At 39.4% G+C, this 15,519-nt stretch overlaps 1 long non-coding RNA gene across 1 annotated transcript in view; it reads right to left on the minus strand.

Annotated features, from left to right (window-relative positions):
• Positions 1–14,609: 14,609 nt before the first annotated feature.
• Positions 14,610–15,519, minus strand: part of LOC117062460 — a 37,261-nt gene continuing 36,351 nt past the window's right edge. The window contains exon 4 of the long non-coding RNA XR_004428391.1: positions 14,610–15,115. This is a non-coding gene — a long non-coding RNA (uncharacterized LOC117062460). The remainder of the gene's footprint in view (positions 15,116–15,519) is intronic.

Genomic DNA, 15,519 nt, shown 5'->3' on the forward strand with positions numbered 1-15,519 from the left:
AGAGCACAGGAACAGCCCATGGAATTGTGAAATCATTGTGATAACAAACACCTGGGAAGGGGGAACAACCACCAACCTCTGCCACCCACCCACGCATGCACGCACAAACTTAGAAGTTACCTTCTACTCAACCGATGAAGAGAGGCAGTCAATACTAAGTAAGAGCATGGACTTTGGAGTCACAACAGCCATGGGTTGACTCAATTACAAACTATATGACTGTGGGCAGATTCTCTCTAAGCCTCTTTTATCATCTATTCATGAAAATAGCAGCTACTTCATATAGGGTTATTGTGAGGAGTTTAATCAAGATATTCCATATAAATATTTAGTTCTGTGCTGGATGCATGGCTAGTGCTTAAAAAGTATAAGTGATATCATTGTTTTCATTAAGGTAGAAATAGAAGCATAGCAATGTTGTTCAAAATATTAGGATATCTTGTTAATAACAAGTTGGCAGAGGCCACGGCCCAACTGTTCGACCTGAAGGACACGCTGAGCAGCTGAAGCCAATCATGGATATTCAGGTCATTTCTGCTATGGTAGCTAATTTAAACCACCATGACTGTGTACACTCCTTTCCTTTAAAGAAAATAGTGACTGAGTTTTCACAGGTGCTTTCAATTCAATCACTGGAGCCGTTATGCAACCACCCTTGTTTTTCTTTTCCACGGTAAAGAAGTAATACTAACTCCTGCAAACCTGATTTTAACTCCAGAAATCCAGCCCAGGAGAGAAAGGACATGCATTGCCCTTCGAAGCACGTATTACTCTGTTCTCACACTGCTGTAAAGAACCGCCCGAGACTGGGAAATTTTATAAAGGAAAGAGGTTTAATTGACTTACAGTTCAGCATGCTGGTGAGGCCTCAGGAAACTTACAATTACGGTAGAAGGCAAAGGGAAAGCAAGACGCCCTCTTCACAAGGTGGCAAAAAGGCGAAGTGCCTCGCAAAAGACAAAGAGTTCCTTATAAAACCATCAGATCTCGTGAGAAGTCACTCACCATCACGAGAACAGCATGGGGAAAACCACCCCCATGATTCAATTACTTTCACCTGGTCTCTCCCTTGACACATGGGGCTTATGGGGATTACAATTTAAGATGAGTTTGGGTGGGGACGCAAAGCCTAACCATATCAACCTATAATGAGAAAAGTTCATCAAAGCAAACACATCAAAACCCAAGTTTGGGGATATTTAATTTGCCATGTACCATTAGGGAAGTAGGCACAGTTTCAGCCCTAATCAAAGGCCAGGATTTTACTAAAATCTAAGCATTCCTGGAACCACATAGTCAAAAGGAAGGGAAATTAAGAGACTGTATTAAGAAAGAGGCCTCCAGTAAATGCCATCGGTGCATATTAGAAGGCACCTGAAAGATAGTACTTGTTTAAGAAATCAGGCTTAAGCAGAGGTAGTCATAAACCTCAAACATCTGTTCCATGGCTCATAATCTTGCACATCTTTAGGGGGAAGCACAGTGTTACCACTGCTGGCAGTACAAGCCTGCTGATAAGGAATGACTGGATGTTTTTCAGGCAAATACACTATTCTCTGAGTGATTTGGAAACTTTTTGTAGGGAATTCGTAAAATGGGTTTTCCCAGAATCCTAGAACAGGAAGGATTATTGAATCGATATTCACAGCCCTTATTGTTTTGCTTGGAATGTTTAAATGCTTTAGAATTCACTCCCTCTGTGTAATTCTTGTCTATCACAATTAAGCCATTTGCTGAACCCTGTGGACTCCTGGCAGGCAGACCCTGTGTTTCTCTAAGGCAGCTCCTCCCTTCTCCCATCCTCTTGGTAGCTTCTGTCCTGCCCTGGCTCCTTCTGCCCAGCAGACCCTTTCTTATGTCTGCATGTCAGCTCACATGAACTTCCTGAAGTACCAATCAATACCCCTGGGTATACAGATTGCCAAGGCAACCTCTGCTCAATTCAAAGTCACCCAGAATATTCTCAGTCTAGCAAGTGAAAGGGGAAGATGTGGCTGGATTAGAACAAAGATAACAGAAAGGCTGGTACCACCAAGAAGCCAAAAATCCTACAAAAAAAAGGAAAAGATGACGTGGATGTCGTGACTGCAAAGAAGAAGGCAAGGGCTGAGAGATGCAAGGGAAAAGTGGGCAGCCAATAGCAAGGAACAGGAGTAGGAAAGAGAGGCTGTCACAAGCTGAGAGAGGGCAAGGCCCACATTTCCACCCACTTCCTCCTCCAAGCCCCTGGCAGCATCTCACCAGCAAAACCTCTGTCAGCTCCACACTCTAGCAGCTGGCCACACCCAGGCCACCAACACTTTGCCACTAGTTGCAAGAGGATATTAGCTGAAGTCTCCTCTGATTTAAATGTGAGGCCACTGGTATGTGACTCCAAGATGTGTAACTCATAGTAGGATTGTCAACTTGGGTCATTTAAAAGGTGACCCCACCCAGGAGTACCTTCTGGAAATAGTATAGTGATCTCAGCAGAAAAGGCTAGAAGCTGTAGTTAGTGGGACCCAGCAAAAAAATCTCTTAAGGACCCATAGCCAGAGGAGACCAGCACGAGACCATCAAGCAAGAACTTTCCCTGTCTCTTCTTGTTCCCCTGCCTCAGCCCTGGGTCAGCTAAGACAACCTAGTAAGTAAAGGAGAATGGTAAATGTGCTCCATAGAAATACAGAAAGTAGGTATGCCTCCCCTCCCCAACTTCATATAAGTTTCTAGGAGAAAGCAGCCTGCACAGAGGACAGCAGGGCTTCTAGTCTACATGTTACTATTATATAGGCCTGGACATTTTATTACAAATAAGATATATATTTTTTCGTGGCTAGATGTATCTAGAGGACTTTTTCATTATTATGTAAGAAGAACCAAAAAGAGGATGTGTTTGTGAGCTTTCATCCAAAGGCAAGAGTCAGCAGAAAGGAGCCAAGATGGCATCTGCTGGAGCGGTGATGAGAAAAACATGACTTCATGATCATACCAGATTAAACTCTACTTGTTCAGTATATCAGTTCATTGGCCCAAGCACTCTCTGGTTAGCATCTCTCTGAATCAGATCTGGCCGGGGAGAGAGGACATGGAGAGGCCACTCAAGCTGGAAGATCAGGTTGGTGAAGTTTGGTGACTTCTGTGACTGCTGGGGTAGGGTGACCCCTTCCTTGTCTGCTCCACTTCTGTCGCCTCATTTCTCCAAGATCTCTTACCTACTGATGTCAGCGAGCTCTTATGACCCTAAATATTGTTCACCAGCCACAGGGCCTGAGATCAGATTGTCTTAAGATTTTTCAAACTAGGAGAGCCCTTTCTTCAGAAGAAATTGTTGGAATTTTAGAAGACCCACACAAAGCATTGCTGCCTTACTGGCCTATGTTCAGAACCAACAGAAAGAAGTGGAGATCAAAACATCAGCATTATTACTGATAAAGCTATTGGAGACTGTGACTTAGATATGAGGACCAAATGAGCATGCCAGCATTATATCCCAAAATTGAGAGTATCCACAGCAGCACTGGACAGCCAGAAGTCTCCTATGAAGGAGTCCTGTCAGGGAAAACTACAGTACAAAGGAATCAAAGAGACCAGAATACATGGCCTCTGAGACAGGCTGTTCCCAAAGCTCGAGGGCAGAGGAGGAGACTGAGCCCACATTCTCAAGCATCGCTCCCAAGATCCCCAATCAGGGAAGTCACTCCTCCTCTGGAGAGGAGGGAATGAGGAGACAGAAATGTAAAACTGCCAAGTTCCTCTTACAGGGAAACAAGAGGAATAGTGACTTAGTGTGCACTTGTTGCTGCCACATGTCTTACTATTAAGCAGATCATTGCTGTACTTCTCCGGTTGGAGAGGAGGAGGAAAGTGATGGTGCGTGTGCTCTGTGCCTCTCCTTAGCCAGCTCAGGAGACTCGCTACTACTAAGCATCTTTGGAAAACACTGTCTTGGGTCTCCTGGCAACAGCACTGTGTATGGACTCAGAACATGCTGCAGCTGTGACTCATTGATACTCTGGTAGATTTCATTTCCGTGGCTTGACATCCAGCTCCCTGAGTGTTATGGGTGCCCACTGCTGCCTCTAGCCCAGCATCCTGCTGCCCCATCAACTCCTACACACAGCCTGGCCCAGCACAATCAGTAGGCATCTTTGTGCCTAGGAGCTGCGCCCTGCCTGTCACCCAGGCCTCCCTGGGGGAAACCAGTGAGGAAAAGGGTGAGGCAAATCGGCTCCCTCTGCCTCAGCTTCATTCAGAAGCAAGATTCACCTGCCGAGCTCTGACCTCCCCCAAGTGATAATTGAACTGTGGGACTTCTTTGGCATCTAAAACCAGCGAGTTGTGCCTTGCTTTGAACTGGCTCCACTTATGGCAATTCATCTACTTGCTTGGTCAGAAGAACAATTCCTAAAAGAGGCCAAAAAATGAATGACAATGATGTTTACTGACTGGGGAGGAAGAATTGAAGGCAGAGCTGTGTGCATTCCTATTCCTGGATATTTACTTCCAGGTCCCCTTAAACCAGTAATTTTTAACTTTGGGTCTGTGGGTGGGGCAAGAGAAGGGTCATAAATTCTTTGGATAAACTAATGAAAGTTAGATATGCTCTCTCTCCAAAAGTGCACACACTCAAACACACACACAATGTGTATATATATGTGTGTGTATGTATATACATATATATTTAATATATGTTATAAAGTATTACATGGGTGTGTCTGTGTGTGTGCATATGTGTATATATACATATAAATTATATATATAAATTATAGCCTCCGTTGAGGTATGTACATACAAACACACACATACACACACACACATATGCCAGAATAAGAACCTCTGCTTTAAATCATGCAGAGTTTTAGATGGGGCATTTTATGGGGCCCCATTTTATGGGGCAATCTGATTTTAGTTTATATGGGGCATTAAATATAGTTTTGTACAAAACAGGGATTTCAATTGAACTAAAAAAACTTTTCATAAATTGATATCCTATACTCTTTTAAAGGTTTAAATAAAGATAATAAATAAGGACAATGGAAACCACATAAAAGATAGGTAGAATTAACTGTATCCGCAACAAGGTTGTTACTGTAAGTAGACGCTTAAGTCTGAGCTTCTGGGCATCCAAGATAAACAGAGAAACATCAGAAATATCAAGTAAAGCGACCAATTATTAAGAACTGTGTGTTAAACTTCTAAAGAACATGGTCCTTCTCCTTAAGGAGGAAAGAGTGATTTTTATTAAAATATTCACAGGCTGAAGGCCAGGGCAATGATACGTGATGGGCTGCGTGTTCCATGCTATAAATGGAGATTAGGTTCTACAGGCGGTACTTAGTATTTGTGATAAAGAAATATATAACATTGCTAATAGGGAAACACAACTAAGATTCAGGAAAAACATTACAAATGATCTCTGGGGAAAATCCAGTTTGTCAGGTGAGGGGCTGCCATCACAAGTCATTCTTTCAATAGATTAATTGGGAGCATCCAGGAAGAGTATCAGTACTGAAGGGAGCCTTCTGGAAGACAACTGAATGCTCTTGGCCAAGTTTTGTCTTCTTGAGGAGGATTTCTTAAGAGTACAAAGATATCACAGCTAAAATGCACTCTCAACTCTTTAGAAGAATCAATGCCGCTGGTTCTGGAGCCACATCTTGAGAATAAGCCGCTGGATTTACATTTCCTTCAGGACGCTAAAACATCCAGTTTCATTCCAGCTGGTCTCTCACATTCTTCAAGGGAATCCCTGGGAATGCACTTTCATGAAACAAGGCTCCGTCTGCTAACACTGGGATTCAGCTGCTGCTGAGAAGAGACTATTTCCCTCCAGCTTCTCTGAAAGCCACTGAAACACAGCTGGCCTGCCTTTTCCTATGACCTGACTTAGCCACCTCCACATTTCCACCAGGAGTAAACATGTAAGAAATTATCAATAGGAGACAAGCCCTACAAACTGTGAAATTACTTACAGCTGTTTATATTTTTCCCCATAAAATAGTATCCTTCCAGAAATTTGCCTGCAGAGAGGATAGTCTTTCTAGTAGAAATTCCTGCCTGCAAGGGTTGCTGGTCCATTGGCATAACAGGACTTCAGGGTACCAGCCAGGAGATCACAAGAAAGATTCTTCTTCAAGTGTCTGCTGCAGTAAAAACATCTGAATATCATTCAAGACTCACATCTCTTTAGAACAAAAGCACATCAACATGCTTACTTAACCAGCACTATGTAGTGTTTCCCATATACCAGGCCCTGTTCACATGTCACTCTTTTGCACCTTTTAACAACCTTCTGTGGGGACAACCATTATTATCCCCATTTGGCAGAAGGCGACATTGACGCCCAGAAAAGTTTAGTTGCCCATGTTACTCTGCAAGTACCAGAGGCCAGATTTGAACCCAGGCAGTCTAGTTCCAGGGACATGTTCTTATTCACTATCCTAGTGGTTATATAACTTCAGCCTGTACCAGAATCCCCTGGAAGTCTTGTTAAAATGCAGAAGCTGGGGCCCCATCCCTAGAGATTCTGGTTCAGGAGGTGTAGGGTCGGGGACTGAGAATCTGCATTGCCAACAAGGTCCCAGGTGATGATGATGCTGCTGGTTCTGGAACCACATTTTGAGAACTACTGCCTATGCTCCCTAAGCCATTAGTTGAACACCTGCTGGGCCTTTGCACACTCTACCTGCATTGTTCTTAGAGAATCCTGGTCATCAGTAGTTGTTTGAATTTTCTCCAGGTGATGCTAACGTGTAGCTAGGATGAGAATCCCTGCTCTGCTTAAAGCCGCTGGTTCTCAATCTTGGCTGTACATTGGAATCACCTGGGGGATTTTCAGATCTGCTGCTCGGGGTCCTAGCCTCAGATATTGTTTTAATTGGTATGGCCCTTAAAAGTCCCTGTACATCATATTTCTAAAATTTTTACAAGTGATTGTAATGTACAGCAACCATTGGAATATCACTGCTCTCAACTCTTTCACTTTTAGAAGCCATCAGTTTGCTGATGATCAGTTTCCAGGATCCTCAGGGATCTTCAGTTATCCTCCTTAAGCGTGATGACAAAGTTAACCCAGGCCAGAAATTAGCTGCTGCCATGAGACCAGCTGACTTCTAGTAAATGTTTCTAATTAGGGCCACAGATTTTTTTTTTTTTAAACAAGTTAGTCTTCTTGCTAAAGGGCCAAGTTATTTAGATAATAACTTGATTTTGGCAGACTGTTGAAATTCTCTGTCATTGCCTTCTCCCAAATTTGGAGTGGTTCGCTTTACAAGAGGATTCTCTATTTTATGAAGGAATTCCTGGCAAGTTTTCTTGAAAGGGCACTTAAAAACAATATCTGATTTGCACTCACTCATAAATTAAGGCTGGAGCCTTTAAAAGATTCTACAGCCCCTGACAGTGGCAGAAGCATCTTTCAAGACATTGCTTTGTTCTCACTCTAAGGTCTGATCACTTCCCCTCTGAGTTCCTGTGTTAATTCCACTGTCTATAAAGCTGAGGTGAGTGATGACACTTTCAGATATCACTCAGCTGTTTGACGAGCTCTCTGTTACAAAAACTGACAGGGACAACACTAAGAGAACAATTCAGGTGATAGTTTCATTTGCTAGGGAAAACCTAGTCCAAGTTATTCATTCATCAGTCTTCACAAACGTTTCTTAATACAATAAAATGGATTTTACTCATCAGATTATGCTAACGGAGTTCAATTCACTTGCATGATTTTTGAACTCACAGTGATGTATCTTCCTAGCACAAACCTGCAACCGATTACTTGGGAGAAAATTTAATAGATGGCAGCTTACTCTTTTCTCCCCTCAGCTTTATTGAGGTATAACTGGCCAAAAAAAAATTGTATAAAGTATTCATCATGATGTTTTGATACATGTATATGTTGTGAAATAATTACCACAATCTAATTAATTTGCTTATCACCTCATGTAGTTACCTTTTCATTTTTCTAGTGAGAACACTTAAGATCTACTGTCTTAGAAAATTTCAAGTATACAATACACCATTAACTATAGTCACCATGCTGCACATCGCATCTCCAGAACTTATTCATCCTGCAAAACTGAAACTGTGTACCCTTTGACTAGCATCTCCCTACCACCACCCCCAAAGCCCCTGTGTTAGGTTTCAGTCCAAGATGAGGTCCGAGGGGTGTCGCTGGGGTAGCAGGTATCTGAAAGAACACTCGAGAGACCACAGATAGGTGAGACGTGGCTTTATTTAGCAGCTCACTGACACTGCTGCATTTATGTACCTCAAAGACAACAGTGGCTCAGAGCCAGGTGATGAACTACATAGCTATGATTATATAATGCATGGGGCTACATATGTTATGGCTACATAGCTATGATTATATAAGGCATGGGGTTGTGTGTCTGCACTCCAATCCCACTGTGTCATGCTGTGCCAGATGTGTACCTCGGCCTATACCTGACTGCGATGCAGCCATTGTCTTTACACCCTGAGGACCACCATTCTACTCTCTGCTTTTCTTAGTTCAACTTTTAAACATTCCACATATAAGTGAGATCATACAGTATTTGTCCTTCTGTGTCTGGCTAATTTCACTTAGCATAATATCCTACAGATTCATCCATGTTTTAGCAAATGGCAGGATTTCCTTTTTTTTTTTTTTTTTTTTTGAGGTGGAGTCTCGCTCTGTCGCCCGGACTGGAGTGCAGTGGCCAGATCTCAGCTCACTGCAAGCTCCGCCTCCCGGGTTTACGCCATTCTCCTGCCTCAGTCTCCCTAGTAGCTGGGACTACAGGCGCCCGCCACCTCGCCCGGCTAGTTTTGTATTTTTAGTAGAGACGGGGTTTCACCGTGTTAGCCAGGATGGTCTCGATCTCCTGACCTCGTGATCCGCCGGTCTCGGCCTCCCAAAGTGCTGGAATTACAGGCTTGAGCCACCGCACCCGGCCGATTTCCTTCTTTTTAAAGGTTGAATTATATTCCATTTTATATGTGCGTGTGTGTACATATATATGTGTGTGTGTATGTATACACACACACACCATATAAAGTATGGGATATATATATTTAGATACACATACCATACTTTATCAATTTATCATTGACAAACACATAGGTTGTTTCCATCTCTTGGCTTGTCTTCTTTGGATGAGAAATGTCTGTTAAGCTCTTTTGCCCATTTTAAAAATCAAGTTATCTAGGTTTTTTGGGGTTTTTTTTTACTATTGACTTGTTTGCGTTTCTTATATATTTTGAATATTAAGGCTTTACCAGATATGTGGTTTGCAAATGTTTTCTACCATTGCATAGATTGATTGTCTCTTCACTCTGTTGATTGTTTCCTTTGCTGTGCAGAAGCTTTTTAGTTTGATGCAATCCCATTTGTCTATTTTTGTTTTTGTTGCCTGTGCATTTGGGGTCATATTAAAATAATTATTGCCCAGACCAATGTCAAGAAGCTTTGGTCCTATATTTTCTTCTGTAGTTTCATGGTTTCAGGTCTTATATTTAAGTCTTTAATCCATGTTGATTTTAATCCATATTATTTTAGCTGTGGGCTTGTCATACATGGCCTTTGTTATGCTGAAGTACATTCCTTCTATGCCTAATTTGTTGAATTTTTATCATGAAATGATGTTGGATTTTGTCAAATGCTTTTTCTGCATTTATTGAGATGATCATATGATTTTTATTCTTCATTCTGTTAATGTGTTATATTACATTGATTGATTTTTGCATGTTGGACCAACCTTGCATTCCAGGAATAAATCTCACTTGATCATGGTATGTATGCTTTTAATATGCTGCTGAATTTGGTTTGCTCAAATTTTGTTGAGACTTTTTGCATCTATGTTCATCTGGGATATTGGCCTGTAATTTTTGTTTCTTGTAGCATCCTTTTCTGGCTTTGGTATCAGAGTAATGCTGGCCTTGTAAAATGAGTTTGGAAGTGTTTCCTCTTCTTCAATTTTGTGAAGAGTTTGAGAAGGCTTAGTTTTAATTCTTCTTTAAATGTTTGGTAGAATTCATCTGTGAAGCCATCTGGTCCTGTGCTTTCTTTTGTTGGGAGACTTTTTTTAAATTACTGATTCAATATCCTCGCTCATTATTGGCCTGTTCAGATTTTCTATTTCTTAATGATTCAGTCTTGGTAAGTCGTATGTTTTAAAATTTACTATTTAAATTATCCAATTTGTTGGTGTATAATTGTTGCTAATCATTTCTTATGATCCTCTGTATATCTGTGGTATCAGTTGTAATATCTCTTTCACTTATAATTTTACTTATTCAAGTCTTCTCTCTCTTTTTCTTGGTTAGTATAGCTAAAGGTTTTAAATTTTATCTTTTAAAAAACCAACTTTTTTGTTGTTGTCGTTGTTTTCTAGTCTCTACTTCATTTATTTATGCTCTAATCTTTACCTCTTTCCTTCTGCTAAATTTTAGCTTACTTTGTTCTTTTGCTTTTTTCCAGTTTCTTGAGGTATAACATTAAAGTTGTTTATCTGAAATCTTTCTTTTTTCTTCAAATAGGTGTTTATCATTATAAACATTCCTTTTGGAACTGCTTTTGCTGAATCTCATAAGTTTTACTATGTTGTATTGTCATGTTCATTTATGTCCAGTATTTTTTTTCTTTTAACTTCTTTTTTGACCCATTGGTTTTTCAGAAGGGTGTCACTCAAATTCCACATATTTGTGAATTTTACAATTTTCCTCCTGTTATTTATTTGTAGTTTCATATCATTGTATTCAGAAAAGATACTTGATATGATTTCTGTCTTCTCAGATTTGCTAAGACTTGTTTTGTGGCTCAGCATTCTCTTAGAGACTCTTAGAGAATGTCCCATGTATTCTTGAGAAGAATGTTCAATAGAATGGTCTGTATATGTTTGTTATGTTCTGCTGCTATTAAACAGAATGTTCTATATACATCCATTTGGTCTATGGCATTATTTAAGTTTACTCTTTCCTTGTCGATTTTCTGTCTGAATGATCTATCCACTGTTGAAAATGGAGCATTGAAATCCCTTACTATTATTACATTGCTGTCTATATCACCTTTCAGTTCTGTTAATGTTTGCTTTATGTACTTACGTGCTCTGATGTTGGGTGCATATATATTTATAACTGTTATAGTCGCTTGATAAGTTGACCCTTTGATCACTATATATTAAATAATAACCTTGTTTGTCTCTTATGACAGTTATGATTTAAGTCTACTTTGACTGATGTAAGTACAGTCACCCCTACTCTCTTTTGCATGAAATACCTTTTTCCATTCCTTCATTTTCAGCCTATGTGTGTTCTTAAAGCTAAAGTGAGTTTCTTGTAGGTAGCATATTCTTGGATTTTTTAAAAAAAAATCTATGTAGCCACTCTATGTCTTTTGATTGAAGAATTTAATTTGTTTACATTTAAAATAATTATTGATAGACAAGACTTACTAATGTCATTTAGTTAATTATTTCTTTGTTTTCCTTCAATTATTTCTTCTCTTGCTTTCTTCCTTTTTGTTTTGATTATACTTTGTAGAAGTATGCTTTAATTCCTTTTTCTCTGTCTTTTGTGTATATATTAGAGCCTGTGTGTGTAGGTTGGGGGGGGTTACCATGAAGCTTACATAAAACATCTTATAGTTTTAACAGTCTATTTTAAGCTGATAAGTTAAATTCCAAATGCATTCAAAACCTCTACACTTTTACTTCTCCACCCCACCTATTTTATGTTAGTGATGTCAAAATTTCCATCTTTTTATATTGTGTATCTATTAACCTATTATAGCTATATAGTTAAAATTGCCCCTTGAACAACACAAATTTGAACTGCATAGGTCTACTTAGATGAGGAGTTTTTTTCAATAAAAGTAACACCAAGTGCGCCTGCCTCTTCCACCTCTTTCTCCTCTACCACCTCTAAGACACCAAGACCAACCTCTCTTCTTCCTCCCCCTCCTTAGGCTACTCAACATGAAGACAACAAGGATGAAAAGACATTTATGCTGATACACTTTTACTTAATGAATAGCATATAGTTTCTCTTTCTTATGATTTTCTTATTAACATTTTCTTTTTTCTAGCTTACTCTATTGTAAGAATGCAGTTTATAATACACATAAAATATAAAATATGTGTTAATCAATTGTTTATGTTATCAGTAAAGCTCTCAGTCAACAGTAGGCTATTAGTAGTTAAGTTTTGGGGGAGTCAAAACTTATATGCAAATTTTTGACAACATAGGGGAAGACTTAGTCCCCTTAACCTCTGCATTCTCCAAAGGTCAACTGCATTTTTTAATATTGCCTTTATTGACTGAATAAACCTTTCCCTGTCCAGAATTTTTTATCAGCCAGAATTATTGATCTCATGATTTGTATATGATCAATCTCCTTTAGTAATGGGATTAATATGTACTAGTATTAACCTAAGTATGGACCAGCATCACCTAGGAGTTTATTGGCAATGTAGAATCTGGGACACACCCCAGACCTTCTGAGTCAGAGCCTGCATTTTAACAAGACCCCAAAATGCACCCATCTTCTGCATGTTTTCCTTTCTTTTATGGATGGGAAAACCGACCAGGAATGTTAAAGAATTCATCCAATATAGGAAAAGAGTAGAGAAAAAAGACAGAACCAGGCCTCCCTGTCTAAGACTTTCTATTCTATCAGACTATATTTCTGAACTGCTAAGATTTTGTTTTATTTTGTTTGAATATAAGGAGGCACTTACTCTTTATAGAGCAATTTCTTTGGACAATAGGTCAACTGCATTTTCAATACTTTGTCTTCTTTTATATTAGGAAAGTGATTTAAGTACCACCATTGCAATCTTACAGCATTCTAAATTTGACTATAAACTTACTTTTACCAGTGAGTAAACATATGAACACTTTTATATGTTTTTGTGTTACTAATTAGCATCCTTTTCTTTAAGCTTAAAGAACTCCTTTTAGCATTTTTTGTGAGGCAAGTGTAGTAGCAAAGCTGAGGAAGCCCAGTTTTGTTTGCTTGGGAAAGTCTATCTCTCCTTCAGTTCTGAAGGACAGGTTTGCCGGGTATAGTATTCTTGATTGGCAGGGTTTTTTTTTTCTCCTTTAGCATTTTGAATATTTCTCCTACTCTCTCCTGGCCTGCAGGCTTTCTGCCAAGATATCTACTCATAGCCTTGTGGAGTTTCCCTTGAATATTACAATCTGCTTCTCTCTTGCTGACTTCAAAATCTGGCTTTGACTTTTGATAATTTTATTATAATGTGATGTGTCTCATTATAATCTTCTTTGGGTTTTCCTGTTTGGGGATTTTTGAGCTTCATGAACCAAGATGTTAATATTCCTCTGAAGATTTGGGAAGTTTTCAGCCATTATTTCTTTACGTAAGTTTTTGTCCCCTTTTTCTATTTCTCTTTCATAATGTATATATTAATTCATGTACTTGATGATGTCCGATAAATCTAATCAGCTTCACTCTTTATTGTTATTTTGTCTCCTTTAACTGGATAATTTTATCTAATCTGTCTGGGCTCACAGATTTTTTTTCTTCTGCTTAAGTCTGTTGCTGAAGCTCTCTATTGAATTTTTCATTTAATTATATTATTCAGTTCCAGAATTTCCACTTGCATCTTTTTAATAATTTCTATCACTTTATCGAACTTCCAATTTTGTTCATGTATTTTTTCTGAGTTCATTGAGTTGTCTGTTTTCTCTTGTAATTTGCTGGGTTTCCCTAGAACAATTATTTTGAATCCTTCATCAGGCAATTTATAGATCTCTATTTCTTTGGGGTGGTTACTGATATATTATTGTGTTCTTTTAGTGAAGTCATGTTTCCTTGATTTTTTGCATTCTTTGAAGTCTTTCGCTACTATCTTCACATTTGAAAAAGTAATTATCTCTTCCAGTCTTTACTAACTTCAAAAGAGAAAGACTTTCACTAGTCAACTTAAATAGGGATTCTGGTGGTCTCTCAGAACTTTTCTATAGATGCATATGCTCCACTTCCCTTGTTCCCTCTTGAGTGGGGTAGAAAAGTCTCCAGATTATATTAATATGTTGTCTTTTTCTGTAGTGCTATAACAAAATACCTGAGACTGTGTAATTTATAAGCAATAAAAATTTATTTCTTATGATTTGGGGGCTGGGAGATCCAAGATCAAGGCTCCAGAAGGACTGATGCCTGATGAAAGCTGCTCTCTGCTTCAGGATGGTATTTTCTTGCTGCATTCTTCATAGGAGAAGTCTCGCCTGGCAGAAGGGATGGAAGGGCAAAAGAGAACTCCCATAAACCTTGACCTCTTTTATGAGTTCTCATCCCATTCAAGTGAGAAGAGTCCTCATTACTTAATTACCTCCCAAAGGTCAGACTTCTTAGTACTATTGCATTGAGGATTCAGCTTCAACATAAATTTTAAATTTTCATTCAAATTACAGCATATTCCTTCTCTTGGTCTTGCAAAAGTCAGGCCAGGTGCAATGTAAGCCTCCTGTTTCTCTTCCCTAGGAAGTGCCTTGAAAAATTCAAGATTAATCACCTCTTTCCAATCCTGAATCAAGTTAGTTATCTTCGTGTTCTCATGCACAATCTGCAGAAGCTTGTACATGCTATCCGTGGGGGTGTATTCAGGGTGCCAGCTACATGGGGGAAAGGCATGCAGAAGGTTGGAAGCACACATGGGCTAGTCAGGGGATCTGCGGATTATGCATTCTATGCAGTTTGTGGCTGGCCCTCTTGATGGAATTTGGGAGGTAGTTAATAGAAACTGTGGCTCTTTGCTGAATTCCATACCTAGGTCGCTGTGAGTTCTGCCCCTTTTCCCTGCTCCTAGCTACCCCAGATTATTCTACCATAATGATTCTCTCAGAGTTCTGAACTGGGTGAGGCAGAAGTGGGTCTCTTCTACAGCATCCCACAGCTGAGGAAACTGGGCACTCACTGTTCTCACTTTCCCCTGTGGAAGAAATCAGGCTGAAGTGGTCTCTCTTGGCACTCAGCTGTGCCACACTGGGGGAGGGTGACACAGGCAAAGTAAAACTGTTCTTACCTTCTTTAATGCACCTATTCTTGGATTTATTTACTTATTTTTTATTTTTTGCTCCAGACAAGGTGCTATGATCTCTCTGCTGAACTTCTGAGCTCCCACAAAGGTTCTCTCACCTGTGAGTGGTTGGCAAAATTAGTGTTTCTGTGGGAGGGATGAAGGTTGACTACTCATCCATTGACTACGCCCATTCTCCCATCTTGCTGATGTCACCTGCAGCATTGTTTCTTAGAAATGCCAAGATGCCCCCATACATTCAAAATTATAATGTGGCAACTGAAGACTCAGTTTTGGTCATATCTGTGCACCATATTAGTCTATAAAACTCCTTTATTAAAAAAATTCTTCACTTGCCAACTATCTATCTATATCTGTATTCTTATCTATATACTCTCTACACACTTTAGTTTCCTAATCCTGCTTTTTCAGCTTAGCATAAGATTGACAGATCTAGCAAACAGAATTAGGAATGCCCAGTTAAATTTGCATTTCATACAAATAATAATTTTTATTATAAGTA

Source organism: Trachypithecus francoisi, unplaced genomic scaffold (assembly GCF_009764315.1).
Source record: "Trachypithecus francoisi isolate TF-2019V2 unplaced genomic scaffold, Tfra_2.0 Lachesis_group17, whole genome shotgun sequence".
Taxonomy (NCBI): Eukaryota; Metazoa; Chordata; class Mammalia; order Primates; family Cercopithecidae; genus Trachypithecus; species Trachypithecus francoisi.